Source organism: Delphinapterus leucas, chromosome 21 (assembly GCF_059928025.1).
Source record: "Delphinapterus leucas isolate spDelLeu-1000000601 "Yukka" chromosome 21, BTC_Dleu_Yukka2, whole genome shotgun sequence".
NCBI classification, from domain to species: Eukaryota; Metazoa; Chordata; class Mammalia; order Artiodactyla; family Monodontidae; genus Delphinapterus; species Delphinapterus leucas.
Window position 1 is genome coordinate 25,552,941 of NC_143149.1, and position 18,522 is coordinate 25,571,462.

An 18,522-nucleotide genomic window follows, 5' to 3' on the forward strand; every position below is an offset into this window, starting at 1 on the left:
TCCCGGACCGGGGCACGAACCCGTGTCCCCTGCATCGGCAGGCGGACTCTCAACCACTGCGCCACCAGGGAAGCCCCTACCCTCCTTTTTATCTTGGGAAGTGAGGGAACAGTGTAGAAGTTGAAGGACCTGTAACAAACGGGGTATTTGATCAGGTACTACCTAAGGACTAAGTACCCAGGGTTTTTGTTTTGTTTTTCATGTTGTATCATGTCACCCAAAGAAGGAAGAGAACTTTGAACACTCTTCCTGAGAATAATTAATGATTGATTTGCTATGCTTGGAATGTGTAATGCATTGAGTTCCAGAGGACGTGCCTATCCTTACCAGTGGGCAGGAGAAAATGTACAAATCTTTCTGAAGAAAATATCTCTGATTGGATATCCTGCTAATGATCATGAGAGTGCTGTTTTGGATTTAAAGCTTGTTCTGCAACTCAACCCTAAACAGAAATTCTATTTTAATAAACAGGCAAAGACTAAGAAAAAACTACCTTATCAAGTGTGTGTTTGTAAAAACTCCACATCGCTTCCTTTGCAGGAATAGTCTTTGGCAGTAATTCTCATTCTGTCTCTGATGTTCATTAGATTGTATGACCTTGGATGAATCAATAGCCTGTAAAATAACTCAGAAAGTTGTTTTCAAGATTATATAAATATAAAGATGTCAGACATTTAAGCATCATGTCTTGAATAGCAAAGCTATTCATTAAATACTAGTTTTCTTTCTCTTCTCTTTTCTCCATATGTAGCATTTAAAACTTATTTTGTACACCACTTGGAATTTTATGTAAGCTTTGAGAAAATGCACTTTAATATCTGTGCTTTAGGAACATTGTGAAAGAATTTACCCAAGTTACAGGCCCCATTTACATGGTGAACAAAAGTATATAACATTGTGTGCAAATCAGGGCCAAACCTCTTTTGCAGGTCTTGAGACTAGTTAAGTATTCCCCACACTGAAACACTGCACGTTGGCCTGCTTCACCTGATCGAAGTGATGAGAGGTTAAAATCAGTGCGCAGAGCGCTTTAAAAATCTTGGGCAATCTTGAGCATCAAAAGAAAATCATTATCTGTTTTACCTTCCTTCTAATAGCATACTTAAGAATGAAAGTACATTTGGATGAAATCCAACTGAAAGAAAGTCCCCTCTGAAATGAGGATTCTGCCATCTCGAAGGTTGTTGTGCGTGTACTCAGCGGGATATTGTGCCATAAGCTTGGCATGAAAAATTGAAGTGAATAATGGGTAAAAGAAAAGGTATTCTTCAAGTTTAAAAAAATATTTTTCTGGGCAAAAAGGAAAGTGATTGTGAAATTTGAAGTTCTAATCATTCTGGCTAAAGGAGAACACATTTAAAGGGCTACGTTGGGACCAACATAAATGTGTCTTTGTTTTGGGTCAGGGTTTAATGCATAAAGGCCTTCAAAAGAACAACACCTAAAACTGTGAGGCATTCCCCACTCCTTCAGACTGGTCCACCAGGCAAGAATACATCAGTGTGTCGGAGTCATTGAAAAGAAAAGGCTTAAAAAAAAAGAAGAGGCTTATCCCAGATGTGATGGTTAGGGATGACACTCAGTTGCCTCCACAATATTTATTTCCAACCATTTCCTTCATTACTTACAGAAACTGCCTCCTACCAGGAAGAGTGAAAACATCTGAAATTTGCATTTCAGCCTCCCTTTGGGCTAGTGCACGGGCATGTGACCCAATTCTGGCCAATGTGTTTGAATGGGAAGTATTCTGGAGATAGCAAGCCCTTAGAAATGTTTTCCTTTCCCTTCAGTTAAAAAGGTACATGTATAGGGACTTCCCTGGCAGTCCAGTAGTTAGGACTCCACCTGCTTCCACTGTAGGGGGCATGGGTTTGATCCCTGGTCAGGGAACTAGGGTCCCACAAACCACATGGCATGGCCAAAAAATATATATATATATATATATATATACTGTTTTTCCATTTCCCCTCTAATGTCCTGAAGGTGAAAGCCAACACACCTAGGATGTCCCAGCAGAAAGAAGATGGAAACACCTGGGTCCTTGATGGCTTCATCTCAGCTCCAGACCTCTTGTTAAGTAAATCCATAAATTTCCTTATCGTTTGAACAATTTAAATTGAGGTATACTTTACTCACAGCCTAAAGCATTCCAATTGATATAGTTCTTGTTGAAGGTTGAAAAAGTACTCCAATCAAGGCTGATAAAGCTTGAAAAAAAAAAAAGCAAGAGACTCCCCATGTGGTATGACCGAAAAACTACTGAAACACACATCCCCTACCACTTCCCATTCTTTATCTAAAATTCCCACCAGTAGAGGCTTGATGATGTAAGTTCATCACATGAACAAACTTTGACTTCCTTTATGTGTCAGGTTGTCAGATAAATATTTGGGACATACTCATGTTAAAAATGTATTCATCATTTATTTGAAATCCAAATTTAACTGAACATCCTGTGTTTTTATTTGCTAAATCTGGCAACCTTAACTACGTGTCACATCCTGTGGTAAGCTCTGGGTTTAAAATACCACATTACCTATTTCAAGGAACTCATCTCTTTCGAAGACTGTAGGTGATTCTTCTGTGCACACTGGGTAGACACACGTGATTCTTCTGTGCACACACGCCTAAGAAACTCTCTGGTTCAACTCTACATTCTACAGACCAGGAAGCTGAAGCCCTAAGAGGTCACATGATTTGCTCAAAGGCACACAGCTGCTCCAGGGCAAAGGTGGAAATGGGTCCCACATTTCAGGGTTCTTTCCAGTGTACCTCTTCCTGTGGCCCCTTCATCCCTGCTCCTGAAGGCTTTTTGTTTTAGGATGAAACGGGAGGCTAATATTGTTTGACTTGGTGGAGAGAGGGAGACTTATAATATAAACAATCTAATTTCCTTTGATGAGGAAGACAATTACATTTTAGTCACTTTCTTTTTTTCTTTTTTCTTTTGTTGGCCGCGTTTGCGCGGCATGCAGGATCTTAATTCCCTGACTAGGGATCGAACCCGCACCCCCTGCCGTGAAAGCACAGAGTCTTGACCACTGGACCGCCAGGGAAGTCCCCTTGGTCACTTTCTTACACGGAAGAGTATTTTGAATAAGAGGAGAAATACACAATTGTGGAGCAAGAAAATTGTCTCCAAATCTACAGAAATACTTTCTTGAAAAGAAAATGTTCCAAATATTCTTTCATATAGGTAATATACATCTACACATATCTGTCGTGTGCATAGGTGTCATATGTACAGTTATATGTCATATATATAGCTAATTACAATAGATCATATAGGTGATATATAACTCAAAGCCACATCAAGACTTGTTGTAATTTGCAAATATCAATAAGGAAGGCTTTCCTTTATTTCCCAGGTATCCTTAGCTAATATTTTGGTCGAGATTCCCAAGTACCCAGCCTCTGTAAGTGATGAACATGGTGACTCTCCAGTTGGGAAGTCATTATTCCTTCTGAAAATGGGCAGCATGGAATTTAAAGCCCTCTGGGTAGGCAGCTATATTATCACATTTCCTACTCATAGATCATCAGGGCAGAAGACTCAGAGTTTTTTCTAGAAACCTTTTACATCTAATCCAATTCTCTCATTTTGCTCTGCTAGTCCAAATCATGGGATTCTGTCAGTGGAGAAGATGGAGACCACATTAAGTCAATTCTCTGTAGAAGATCTTAAATCCAGCATAGGTTGCTTGTAAATCTTCTTTTCTCATGTTTCTTATAAGCCAAATCCAATTATCCTAAATGCAAAGAATAAGGCAAATTTCACATTAAGAAACAATCTCAGAACATATACCTAGACTATTGGGCTGTATTAATCAAAACAAAAACAAACAAACAAAGAAAACTGAAATTCCAGAATAAATAGGATAAATTCAGTGGATCCTTGGAATTCCTTATAACAGCACGTGACTCAAAATCTCAATTCTTTAGATATAGACATCCTCAATTAGTCTATGCAATTATCATGTATTAAGTCTTTTCAAGGTCTATCAAGTTGACTCTCCAAGTTGTGCATTCCTTCTCATGGAATGACCACACGTGACCATATCACAAATAACAGCTGTCTCAAGCTACCTTACCTCAGGCAGGGAAGGTCTTTGTGAAAACCAAAAGAAGCTCCTGTTTGAAAAAAAAGATTGCACACTGCAGCTTCAATCTTCCCAATTATTCAGCTTTTTAAGAGTTCTCCCTTGCACTACCTCCAAGCTACTGACATTTTGGCTGTTTCTGAAATTCAAATCTTTTCTCCAAAGACAAGAGCTCACATTCATTTCATTGCATGCATTCTGTTATGCTTGTTGTTTTTGTTAAATGAATCACATTACCTTATAGTCTCACCTTGTGTAGATGAGAACATTATCCCATGATAAGAATTTCTGTAATGGAAATGTTAAAAGTATACCCTTGAGACTTCGACCTCCAGTATAGTGGATTCTGTCTTACCTGCTTGGACATGTTGTATTGAATTGAGGTCACAGTTATGCAAATAACATTCCAGAGATTTTTCTCCCACTGAAATAAAGGGGGCTGTTCAAGCTTCTGTCTCTCCCATTGGTTAGGAACTCTGACTCCTGGACCTAGAGAGCTCTCCAGTCCTAGAATTAAGCTATTGTTATTCAAGTGACTTCTGTGGGGGCCTCAATCCTCTCTCCCACCTCCCTGCACCATTGCCCCTTAGTCAGCATGACTCAACACTGGACTAAGAATGTTCTACTTGAACTTTGATTGATTTCAGAAGAGTGGCATGTCTTAAATGTTGACCATTTACTGATTCACTGTGAAGACAGAATTCCTGAAAACCGTAAAATAAAGTTTGAAGCCAAAAATGTGACCCAAGAAAACTGTGTAAACATATTTTCTTAGAATCCTTGACATCTATGAACTTTTCTATCAGATCTCAGCTCTAGATAATGGATTACTATGCACTAGTGGGTCTTTGGGAGTATTTCTTCTCCTTCTTTTTCCTCTTTCCTAAAACTCCCTGGCCATTAGAAATTGGTCTCTTCCTTATCAAGCCTATCTATGTATATAAATTATGAAATAATTGTTGATGAAAAGTCTACTATTTCATAGTAGTAAAGAGATCCCTAATAGGCAATCATCTCAAACATTCCAAGTAGGACTGAGGACCAGACACAAGCTGTACTTACAGCTGATGTTATACATGTGTGTATTGGGGACAGTATTTCCAGGCATGATTCCGGCACCCACAGACCACTGTATTTCACTCTGAGCAGTGTGAGCTGCCAACTTGGGAGTGTTCTTTCTTTCTCAAGAGATTAAAGAGAGAGAGAGGTGTTTTGTTCTTTAAAATACTATGTGAGTGCAGGTATCCCCCGATTTTCAAAAGTTCTCTCTAAGCCACTTTGCTTTTACGAAAGACCTGCATTAGTACCTATTTTATCTAACAGAAAGAAATCTGAAGAGGATTTTCGCTTTTACGATAAAAGGTAAAAAGCAAAGATAGCATTCAGCGTTTGCTTTTTGGGGGTTTTTTTAACTAATTTTTAAAAAATTTTTGGCTGCATTGGGTCTTCTTTGCTGTGCTTTCTCTACCGTGGGCTTTCTCTACTTGTGGCAAGTGGGGGCTACTCTTCGTTGTAGGCTGTATTTAAAAAACAAAAACAAACAAAAACCCCTGAAATTCCAGAATAATTTCAGGGCTCTTATTGCGGTGGCTTCTCTTGTTGCGGAGCACGGGCTCTAGGCGCATGGGCTTCAGTAGTTGTGTCGTGCGGGCTTAGTAGTTGTGGCGCACGGGCTTAGTTGCTCTGTGGCACGTGGGATCTTCCTGGACCAAGGATCGAACCTATGTGTCCCCTGCATTGGCAGGCGGATTCTCAACTACTGCGCCACCAGGGAAGACCCCAGCATTTGTTTTGCACTGAGACTTAGTAGAGGCATCTGTGCACCCAGAATAGGGAGAATGGCCCCGTCAAGCTCCTTCCCCAGAACCACACTCAGGATCTCAGCAAGCAGCCGCCATAGCTTTGAACTGTGTCTGTGAGCATCTGTGCTTTATCTCCATTTATTTTGTGCCTCCATTAGCAAGATGTGTCCAAAGGTAGTTGCTTCTTTGCTTTACAGCATCGTGGCTCGTGAAAGGGTCCATAGGAACTCTACTTTCTGATAGCTGGGGAAACCTGTAAAGGTGTACTGGAGGAAGTGGAGATGCATGGAGGGGATAAATGAGATGATAGGAAAGCAGAATAAACCAGAAAAGCCAGTGTTTGTTTAGCGTCAGTAAATGCTACTATGAGTGTCCCCAACAAAGAAGTCCTAGCTTTAAGTTCAGTTACTTCCTGTCATGATAGTTAATATGAATTAAAATAAGAATTAATAATCATTCGAATATTTGTCCTTATTACTACCTAAATTCCATCCATCTAAGTGTTCCATTGCCAAAAGCAACCCCAAAGAGATGACAGGAGAAGCAGCCCTCTCTGAGTTAAACCTAAAATTATTTCCTCATTGTCATCCTACCCATTTCCTTTTGAAGCCAAGTTATCTAAACTCTTTTGGAATTCATTTATCTCACAAAGTGTTTAGGCAATTCAGTTGAGAACAAAAATATGTTTAGTTTTTTTTTGATAGAATTTCTCACTGACTTTTTGTTTCTAAGAGTGTATCCTTTCCATTTGCTTTAGTGTAATTATTTTTCTTATGGAGGTGATTGTTTTGAAATGAGGGCTAAATAACATTGTCTCTAGATATTATTGCTACCTTTAGCTGATATTCAGACAAGGAGGACAAACAGCTTTCTCAAAGATAGTGCTGTTATTATCACTAACTTCCATTTACTAATATCTTTCCTTAACTAATTAGTATTTAACTGGTGAATAAATGCCTCATTAAAACAATTCTGATAGGCTCATAGTGCCATCTAGTGGTCAACGTTCAAAATATCATCCCACGGGCCATTTTCTTTCTACCCATCAAAATACGGTCTTTATTCTTGAAGAAGTAGCTCCAGCTACTAACCAAGAACTATTGGTCGGTATCCCTGGACCCTCACACAAAGCCATGACAGCATTTCTAACATTGATGCAGTCTTAGGGAAAATTAACTTATCATCCTGTGTGCCTTGGGCTCCTAACCCATTTGGTGCGTGGAGCCACTGCCACTAGAAAAAAGGAGAGTTGCACGAAGTGGTAATTCAATGCACTAGTGCATCCTCATTAACGGCATGCTAGGTAAGGATACAAGTATAATCACTCAGTTCTCTTGAATACCTGAAGTAATAAATGATATCTGTACAACATTTTTTTCTTTTTTTTTTTACTGTATAAGAATTTTACAATTTTACCTAATCCTAACACCTACCTTGTGACTAGGATGGAAGTACTTATATTGCACTTGAGGGAACTAAAGTTAATGAAAATTAAGTGACTTGATCAGAGGCAGGCACCTACAAAATGCTCAAACTCAATCACGGGTTTTCAAAATCTCAGTGACTCCAGCCACCAGCACATGAAAAGGCTGATAACTCAGGACAAAGGAGACCTTTTCTCAGAAATGCAGAAGACTGAATATATGCTTATCTATTAATGTGATTTACTACTTTAGAATGTATATAAGGAAAAATATATGGTTATCTCAATAGATGCTTAGAAAGCATTTGATACAATTCAACTCCCATTCTTGATAATAGTAGAAGTCTCAATAGATAGTAAAAGGATGCCACCATAGCTTGATAAAGGTTACATAAAAGAATCCTATCACAGTCCTCACATATAATAGTGAAACCTTATAACTGTTTTCTAAATCTTGGCTTTTGAGTTTCGAGGATTTGGAAAAATACAATCAGAGCAATTTTTTTCCCTGAAGTGGGAGAATAAAAGCATCAAAGAAATAAGGTAAACGAGTTACATATCCATTGGGACAAAGCCTCTCACCATGCCAGAGAGGAAGGGGAGAGGAGAAGAGAAATAATAGAAGCTCTAGCAACATTTGAGGAATCCAGTGCCAGTGATCCTGGACTGCTCTCCATGGACCTTCCCAGGTAAGGGTTCTAAGACAAGACCCCAGAACTCCCCCTGCTGCAAGAGGATGCAGAAGCACTTGAGTAGGAGTGCTTGGGTGGTGAAGGGCCTTCTGCAGCCCCACCTGGTTTCCTACTGCAGCCCAAGGGGAGTTTGGGAACAGTGGGATAATTTTAAATCTGCTTTTGCGGGATGCAGGAATAGCTAAGAAAGACACAGATCTGGAGAGGCCTCTCTGTCACTGACAGTGATCATTCTGGAATAAGGATCAGATGGAACTATGGATGTCTCAGGATGGAGACCCCCGATGGTTCCCCATAATGTAGTACCTGGCATGCCCTGAAGAACCTACAGACAATCCAGGAAAAAGTGTCAAGGAGATGTGGAATTTAAAAGAATATGTTTGTGCCGTAAGAAAAATTAGACCAATTAAGCTCAGTTACAGAAAAATTACATTGTACATGCATAGTTTATGGAGTGAGACTCATACCTGGTACTCATACATGCAAATGAACATGCAAATGAATAGATAAATCTCTGGAAAGACAAATGACCAGAGAGTAACATAGGCAGGGCTGTCTCACATAATTGTGCAGGTACCATTCCCATTTTTATTCCATGTTATCTTATATTAATGAGAAATAGTATAACATAGAGGTTAAGAGTTCTAGCTCTGGAGACATTCTGGGCAAATTACTTCACCTCTGTGTACCCTGCTTTTCTTAAGCAAAATGAAGATAATAACATAAGCTACCTCATAGAGTTGTTTCAAGAATTGAAGAAGTACATGTAAATTTTTTTAAATGCCTGACATAGAGTAAGTGCTCAACAATGTTAATCTTTATTATTTTGCATTTTGATGAAAATATATTTGAATGTTACTTAGGTAACTTTTAATATGAAATGATTTTATAATAAAACTGAAAAAAAAAAGTAACAACCCAAAGTAGAATATTGAAGATACCAATTCAGATTCAAAGTAATATTTAGATGGTATCAAATAGATAGCCAGCCCTTACATTAAGAAGACAGGAGTATAACAATGATGATAGTTCGATTTGCAGAGGTTAGAGAGAATTTTAAGAAGATCAGAATTTGGACTGAGTCTTGAAGATTAAAAATGAGCTCTCTGTAAACTCTGCCTGCTTGGGACCCTTGTGTCAGTGTCTGTGGGTGGGTTGCTTTGTAAGGGCTCCTGGTGGCTTTCTTCTGTGTCTGTGTTTTCCCTTTCTCTCTCTCTCTCTCTCTCTCTCTCTCTCTCTCTCTCTTTCTCCAGGGGACATGCCTCCTATTTCATTTAACAACCTCCCTAAACTGGACATGTAAGTGGGAAGGCCTTCATGAGTTACTTCAAACCTAATGAAATAATGTGGAATTTTGACCTTTTGAAATGATGTTTTAGCATAATAAATCTTTACACCCTGATTCTCATTCCTTCTGATTCTCTGGCTTTCTATGCTGGTTTAGAAGATATTCAGGTTCCCAGGACCTTGCTTTCTTTTGCTATTAGAGGTGATAACTTCAAGGTTATTCTATTGTAATTATTCCAAAGTGGGAAAGCCTGAACAATAACCTCTAGTAAGGAGTGATGCAACAAGCCTCACACAGATGGCAGGGCTCACAAATTAAAATTATGTACAGAAAGGGAATGTTTGAATATAATTCTCTGTTCCTTGGGAAGAACAAAAAGAACTCACATAAAGTTACTCACATGGTTATGTTTGGAAAACATAAACCAAGCCAAGTGGACACTATGCAACTGCTTTAGTATTTAATATTGTATATAATATTATTTTAGTACATTAATAATGCTTGTTTATCGTAAAAAAATTTTTGTTTAGAAAATACAACTGAGAAAAAGTAATAGAAACCGTAATATTAACGTAATATTAACAGTGGTTAATGTATATTTTTCCAGACATTTTCTTATGCATAATTTTGCAAAAGAAAATGAAATTATATACAATTTATACACATACAATTTTATAGTCTCCTTTTTAGGCTGCTTTTACTTCAGATATGGTGAAGACCTTTCACACTTTATTATTTTTTAAAACTGCAGTGTATTCTATTAACCCTCTAAATAAATCTCCCCTTTCTAATAAATATTCAATTATTTCCAGGTTTGCATCCATATACAAAACACTGCATTACACATCTTTGTTCGCACTTGTTAAAATATGTGCTTAAGATAGAGTCTTTAAAATTGGGATTACTGAGTCAATGGGACACACATTTTTCTAACCTTTCTATTACCTAGAAAGGTTATACCAATCTAAATTGCTGACAACACTGTCTGAGAGTAATTTCGCTGCTTTAGGAGCTTCTCTGTGTAGAAATTATGTGTACTTCTTTGTGCCGCTTCCAAGATCTTGTCTGCTGGGATTCTGGCAGTGATACCAGAGTGAGCCAGTGATTCTTACTCTTGTGCATAAACCCAACCACCTATGAGTTTCCTCTCTTCCTTTCATTCTAAGAACAGACAACTTCAGCAAACTCCTAGCCTATGGAGAATCTCTAAGTGAAGTAGTGATCCGAGTCCAAAGATGGCCACCAGCAATTCTTCCTCTCATTCTGTGCCCTTGCCTCACCTACGATACAAAGGCAGAGTCTCTTTCTCCTGCTCTTGTATCTGGGATAATCTTGTGACTTGCTTTGACCAATAGAATACGATAGAAGTACCATCATGACAGCTCTGGACCTAGGCTTTCAGACACTTGGCATCTTATACCTACTTTCTTAGAGCCTTTTTCACCACCATGTAGAGAGACCTGGCTCTCCTGATGGAGAAAGAAGGAGATATTGCAGCCTTGTGGACATCCCAGTTTTCCCTACCAAGACCCCAGACACATGGGCAAAGCTGTCTTTTATATTCCAGTGCTGGCCAAGCTCTCCTCTGAAATCAGCCTCATGTGTGATCTCAGCAGACACCATGTAGATGAGGAAAACTGTCCAACTGAGCCTAGCCAAGCACAGAATTATGAGAAATAAGATAATATTGTTATTTTTAACCACTATGTTTTGGAGTGGTCATTACACAGCAATAGGTAATTGAAACACCAGCTATCTGTAGTTTTTAAAGGCTAAGGACATGGCTTTCATGCACAGCTGTGGAAAAGACTGCTACCCGCCTCCTACCTTACTATATATTCCTTATTATTTTCTTAGAGACCTCTTGAGTTTTAGCTGGCTAGATGGCCATCCAGAATAAAAAGTATATTTCTCAGTCTTCCTTGTGTTCAGTGTGGGCAATGTGGCTAAGTTCTAGCCAAAAGACATAAGCAGAATTATCAGATGAGACTTCCAAGAAGTTTCTTAGGTGTCTTTAAAGGGAGGGGACATTCTTCTCCGTTCTCCCATTTTTTTTTTTCTTTTTTCTGCTGGCTGGAATGCTGAAATAATGACTGAGGCTCAGGCACCCATGTTAGACCCTAAGGCACCGTAAAAATGTTGTAAAACAAAAAATAAAAATAATTTGGCCCTTGATGATGATCCACCTGCTGTGAAAGTTCTGGACTGCCTACATTCTGACTCTTTTTATGAGAGAGAAACAAACTTCTACTTTGTTTCAATCCATTGCAATTCAAGGTTCTCTTGCTGGTTTCCACGTGTTGTCGAAACGAATTCACAGAATTTTCCAAATTTAATGAAAGAAAACAAACAGATCCAAGTATTCCAGAGAATTTAAAAACAAACAAACAAAAACCACCAGAACCAGAGCATGTCACAGTAAAAATGCTGAAAATCAAGGATAGAGAGGAAATCTTGAAGGCAGTGAGAGTGAAACATACGTATCAGCAGAATTCCCTTCAGAACTATGCAAACCAGGAAATGGTAGAGTGACATCTTCAGAGTATTTAAAGGAAAAAATTGTCAACCCAGATTCTCTACCCAATGAATACATCTTTTTAAAATGAATAAAATAAAGACTTCTTCAGACAAACAAAAGCTAAGAGAATTCATTGCCAAAGACTTGCACTGCAAGGGATGTTTAAGGAAGCTTTCTAGTTTGAAGGAATATGATACCAGATGGAAATGTGGTTCTACACAAAGAAGTAAAGATATCTAGATACGGTAAAAAGGAAGATAAATATAGAAGACACGTTTCTTTACTTTTAACCATTTTAAAAGATAATTGTCTAAAGCAAAAGTAGTAACAATGTATTATGCACTGTGGAGTTTATAACATATATAGAAGTAACATGTATAACAAAGATAGCACAAAGATTTGAGGGAGGAGAGGAAAAGTATACCATTGTAAGTTGTTACACTGTATGCAAAGTTGCATAGTATTTGAAAGCAGCCTCTGATAACTTAAGGATGTATATTGGAAATCCCAGAACAGCCACTAAAAAAATAAAACATGAAGTATAAGTAATATAAGGTCCCACTATTGTAAATGGGATTGTTTTCCTAAGTTCCTTTTCAGATAGTTCGTTGTTAGTGTACAGAAACACAACTGATTTTTGTATGTTGATTTTGGATCCTGTAACTCTACTGAATTCATTTATTACTTCTAATAGCTTTTTCTTATGGAGTCTTTAGGGTTTTCTATATATAAGATCATGCTGTCTACAAACAGGAACAATTTTACTTCTTCCTTTCCAATTTGGATTCCTTTTCTTTCTTTCTTTTTCTTCCTTCCTTCCTTCCTTCCTTCCTTCCTTCCTTCCTTCCTTCCTTTTCTTTCTTTCTTTCTTTCTTTTGCCTAATTGCTGTGGTACCTGTAGAGTAGATATACTTGCCTTCTTGATCTTAGAGAAAAAAACTTTCTGTCTTTTACTGTGGAGTATAATGTTAGCTGTGGACTTTTCATTTATGGTCTTTATTATGTTGAGGTAATTTCTCTGTTGTTTGTTGAGCAGTTTTATCATAAAAGGGTGTTGAATTTTGTCAAACGTGTTTTCTGCATCTATTGACACAATCATATGCTCTATTCTGTTAATGTGGTATAGCATATTAATTGACTTTCATAGGTTGAAACACCCTTGGATCCCAGGGATAAATCCCTCTTGGTCATGGTGTATGATCTTTTTAATGTGCTGTTAAATTTAGTTTGCTAATATTTTGTTAAGGATTATTGCATCTATATCTATCTATCTATCTATCTATATATATTCATCAAGGATGACCTGTAGTTCTCTTTTCTTGTGGTGTCTTTGTCTGGCTTGCGGGTAATGCTAGCCTCATAAAATGAGTTTGGAAGTGTTCCCTCTTCTTCATATTTCTGAATGAGTTTGAGAAGAACTGGTGTTAGTTCTTCTTTAAATGTTTGGTAGAATTCTCCAGTGAAACTATCTGGTCCTGGGCTTTTCTTTGTTGGGAGGTTTTTGATTACTGATTCAATCTCCTACTAGTTATAAGTAAGTTCATTCTTTCTATTTCTTTATGATTTTGTCTTGGTAGGTTGTATGTTTCTAAGAATTTATCCATTTTTTTCTGGGTTATCCAGTTTGTTGGTATACAATTGTTCATAGTAGTCTCTTACACTTTTCTTTTTGGGTCGGTTGTAATGTCTCTTCTTTGATTACCAATTTTATTTATTTGAGTCTTCTCTTTTTTTCTTAGTCTAACTCAGGGTTTGTCAATTTTGTTTACTTAAAACTCAATTTCATTGTTTTTTTCTATTGTCTTTCTATTTTCTATTTTATTTATTTCTGCTCTAATCTTTGTTATTTCTTTCCTTTTACTAACTTTGGACCTAGTTTGTTCTTTTCCTAGCTCCTTGAGTTGTTAAGTTAGGTTGTTTATTTGAGATCATTCCTCTTTTTTAATGCAGGCATTTTAACTTCTCTCTTAGTACTGCTTTTGCTGCGTCACACAAGTTTTGGATGTTGTACTTTTGTTTTTGTTTGTCTCAAGGTATTTTCTAATTTCCTTTTGATTTCTTCTTCGACCTAATGGCTGTTCAACAGTGCGTTGTTTAATTTCTACATATTTGTGAATTTTCCAGTGTTCCTTCTGTTACTGATTTCTAGTTTCATACTGTTATGGTCAGAAAACATACTTGGTATGATTTCAACCTTTTTAAATTTGTTAAGACTTGTTTTGTGACCTAACACGTGATCTATCCTGGAGAAAGATCCACGTGCACTTAAGAAGAATGTGTACTCCCCTGCTGCTGGGTGGGATGTTCTGTACATCTGTACATGTCTGTTAGGTTCATTTGGTCTATAGTGTTATTTGAGACCTCTATTTCCTGTTCTGGGTGTTCTGTTCATTTTTGAAAGTGGGGTATTGAAGTCTGTTATTATTTTATTGCTCTCTATTTCTCCCTTCAGTTCTGTCAGCATTTGCTTTATATATTTAGATGTCCTTATGTTAGATGCATTTACATTTATAATTGTTATAGCTTCCTGGTGGATTGACACTTTTATCATTATAAAATGTCCTTCTTTGTCTCTTGCAACAGTTTTTAACTTAAAGTCTCCTTTGTCTGATATAAGTATAGCCACCTACACACTCTTTTGGTTACCATTTGCATGGAATATCTTTTTTCATGCCTTCACTGTCAGTTAGTTTGTGTCCTTAAATCTAAAGTGATGTTCTTGTAGTCCACATATTCTTGGGTCTTATTTTTTTAGCCATTCAGCCACTCTATATATTTTGATGGAACATTTAACTCATTCACTTTAAAGTAGTTATTGATAGGAAAGGATATACAATTGCCATTTTGTTAGTTGTTTTCTGTTAGTCTTGTTGTTCTTTTTTTCTGTCTCTCCTCTTGTTGTCTTCTTTTTGGTCTTGTCACTTTTTTGTATTGATATGTTTTGATTCTTTTTTCTTTTCTGCAATCTCTATATAGGTATTTTGTATGTGTATGGGGGGGCTTATATAAAATATCTCATAGCTATTACAGTTTATTTTAAGCTGATAACAACTTAAGTTCAATCACATACAAAACTTCTAAACTTTAATGACTCCCCCCCCAACACACACACTTTATGTTATTGTTGTCACAATTTACATTTTCTGATTTCTCACCAAGGAAATCTGTCCATAAGCTATTGCTGAATTGTGTTTATGGGAGAAAGGATGGTCCAGGGCTTCCTACTCAGCCATCTTGCTGATGTTACTGCAACTCAATTCTCATCTTTATGCAAGTATTTATTATTTATTTTCTCTTAACCTGTATAATATGACTATAGTTTTCTTGGAACATTCTTGTATTTAATATAGCACAATACAATTTTTAAGGCAGCATATTAGCTATTAAATTTGCTGCAAATACATCTAAATGTGTAAACCCAAACAACTGGAAGGAAAGAAAAGTAGTGAAGTAAGACTATCTGTACATGATATAAATTAAGGAGTCTTGATAACAGCTGAAGGCTTGTGAAGGTCCTCTTTAGGTTCTTCAGGGTCTTAGACAGTGATGCGTTGATTACTATTTAACGATCAGTGCTCCAGAATTGGTTGAACAAATCCTGATTTGGAATGTTTGCTGAATCCTGCAGTGTAAATCCTCCCACCTAGGCTGATTCAAACTACCAACATGTTGTCATTGAATGAGGAGCTTGGAAGAGATGTGAAGGTATGTGTACAACTCACTCTCAAGAACTAGCAGAAGCCACCTTCAGCACATTTTAACCCCACCGGCCTCTTTTTTTTCCTTTTACTCTCTGATTCAACCAAGTAGAAATATATTTCTTTGTGCAAAAGTCTTGCTCTTAATATGTAATCATTACTTAAGTTTTTGTGTATGCATTTACACTGTATATTTTTCTACTTATTAACAATAGACAAAACTTTTTAAAGAACATATAATAGTTTGCAAAATCGAATTCATGTATTAATGTGCATCTAACCTATATTTCTCTAGATGTTTATTTGTCTATATAGGTCATGATAAAAGTTTTATGACAAAAATATTTGGGTATAAAAGGATATTAATTTTAAAATTCTAAAATTCCTCAGAAAATATTTATTAATGCCTATCAGCATATAGTAATCCATGGGATCGAAGGAGAACAGAAAAGAAGGATTCATCTATGCTCACCTTAGGTGGAATTAACATGATCTGAAAGGTGAATCATGGAGAAAATGTTTGTACCATCCTCTGGGCTCCATGTGTATCCTTAACCATATAATGAAAAGTTATTTTAGAATTATCTGTGTCTTTATTCCTCCTCTTCCTCTCCCTATGGTCCTGCTGTAAAACTTAGCAGTATAGCTAAGTAGAGACACATTATTTTTTATTAAAGTTAATTCATAATTTTACTTACAAAAGTAAAGGCAAAATTGAGAAATGAGATGCTAAAGATTACATATTTATACATAAAGTATGAGAATATAGTCGGCTTATAAATTCAGCTGGTGTTAGAGTAAGAAGGGCTAATAAGGAGGAATGAGACTGGGTCATTTGCAGAGACGCGGATGGACCTAGAGACTGTCCTATGGGGGAAGTAAGCCAGACAGAGGAAGACAAGTACCGTATATTAATGCATATATGTGGAGTCTAGAAAAATGCTGCAGACGAACCGGTGTGCAAGGCAGAAACAGAGACAAGACATAGAGAACAAACGTATGGACACCAAGGGGGGAAAGCGGCGGGGGCAGTGGTGCTGGTGGTGGGATGAACTGGGAGATTAGGATTGACATGTATACACCAATAGGTATAAAACTGATAACTAATAAGAACCTGCTGTATAAAAAATAAATAAATAAAGTAAAAATTAAAAAAAAGAATGGCTAATACATTCCCATTTCTCTCCTGTTAGAGGCACTGCCATGGAAATTTTAGGAAAGGATTGCAGTAGTGAAACACACATTGTTCTACTGCAAATGTTCCATGCTGTAGTTAAGAAATATGCCATTGTACACATATATACAATGGAATATTACTCAGCCTTAAAAAGAAACGAAATTGAGCTATTTGTAATGAGATGGATAGACCTAGAGTCTGTCATACAGAGTGAAGTAAGTCAGAAAGAAAAAGACAAATACCATATGCTAACACATATATATGGCATTTAAGAAAAAAAAATGTCATGAAGAACCTAGGGGTAAGACAGGAATAAAGACGCAGACCTACTAGAGAATGGACTTGAGGATATGGGGAGGGGGAAGGGTAAGCTGTGACAAAGCGAGAGAGAGGCATGGACATATATTCACTACCAAACGTAGTAAGGTAGATAGCTAGTGGGAAGCAGCTGCATGGCACAGGGATATTAGCTCCGTGCTTTGTGACAGCCTGGAGGGGTGGGATAGGGAGAGTGGGAGGGAGGGAGACGCAAAAGGGAAGACATATGGGAACATATGTATATGTATAACTGATTCACTTGGTTATAAAGCAGAAACTAACACACCATTGTAAAGCAATTATACACCAATAAAGATGTTAAAATAAATAAATAAATAAAAAGAAAAAAAAAAGAAATATGCCATTGTAGATACCCAGTGTACCAGTGGATCTCTCTTACTGTTTGCTTTCTTTGAAGTTCGTATTAGTGCTTTTGTTTCATTTCATTTTCTGTAGTTGAAGCCTTTGGTGATGTCTGGAGGATTTCACCTGAAGTCATTTTGTAGAAATAAAACTGTCCTGTAGAAGACCTGCTCTTCCTTTTCCTGTTTTAATATTTCCTATCATCTTTCCTGTATTAGGACAAGAAAACATCAGTCCAATGAGGTCAACGGGTGTGTTCAAGGTCACAGACCCAAATCAGTAGCACAGTGGTGACTACAAGGCAGTACTTTGGATATTCAGAAAGAAAGGGTTTGCCACCATCCTATCGCTGAACTCGGGGTGAGGTCCCAGTCTAGGTGGGTGAGTGAGTGACTGTGATGGGGCCAAGTATTTTAACATGTTCGGGCCTCAGTTTCCTCATGTATAAAAAGTGGAAAGGACATGGACTACATCATTTGTTTTCAAACTTGGGTGGTGTCTCAGTGACCTCCACCAGAAATGAGGGAAGAAGGAGTTCAAAAGGCTTTACTTCCAATTCAGTCACAGTGGTTCTCCTTTTAACTGTGGTATGTATTGAGGTCATAGATTTTTTTTAAAAGAAGAATTGCATATACATAAACATCCATGTATGTGTATGTATATGTACTGGACCATTATATATCTTAAATTCCATGATAGTTATTTTTTCTCTATATTTATTGTTGAAATTATGAAGCTTGCTTGCATTTGCTTTTAGAAGGACTTTAAATCCTGCTAATAGTAATAACTTTGATGACTATAGGAGTATAATATAATATTTGATGTGAAAGACAAGGAAAAACAATGTTGGCATGTCAGTGGTAGAAAAAAAAGGCATCATTAACCTATATGTATGTATCATTATTAAAACCTGCAACAGAAGTGATAACGGAATTTTGAATAAATGACTCAAGGAATTTCCTTCATTTAAAATAAAGCACCCTCCCCCCAAATAAATAAAATAACATAAAAATAAATAATGTGTGCCAACCACAGCAATCATTGTGTTGCAGCCCTCCTCCATTCCTGTTAAACCCTTTTCAGACCTCATGGCTGTAAGTGGAACATGCAATTGAGGAGAATTTAACTCCCTTTAGAGCTCAC

General features: G+C 37.2%; 1 long non-coding RNA gene across 1 annotated transcript in view; it reads right to left on the bottom strand.

Annotated features, from left to right (window-relative positions):
- Positions 1-12,643: 12,643 nt before the first annotated feature.
- The window catches only part of LOC149744445 (uncharacterized), a 99,085-nt gene continuing 93,206 nt past the window's right edge, over positions 12,644-18,522 (bottom strand). The window contains exon 2 of the long non-coding RNA XR_016391163.1: positions 12,644-17,588. This is a non-coding gene — a long non-coding RNA (uncharacterized LOC149744445). The remainder of the gene's footprint in view (positions 17,589-18,522) is intronic.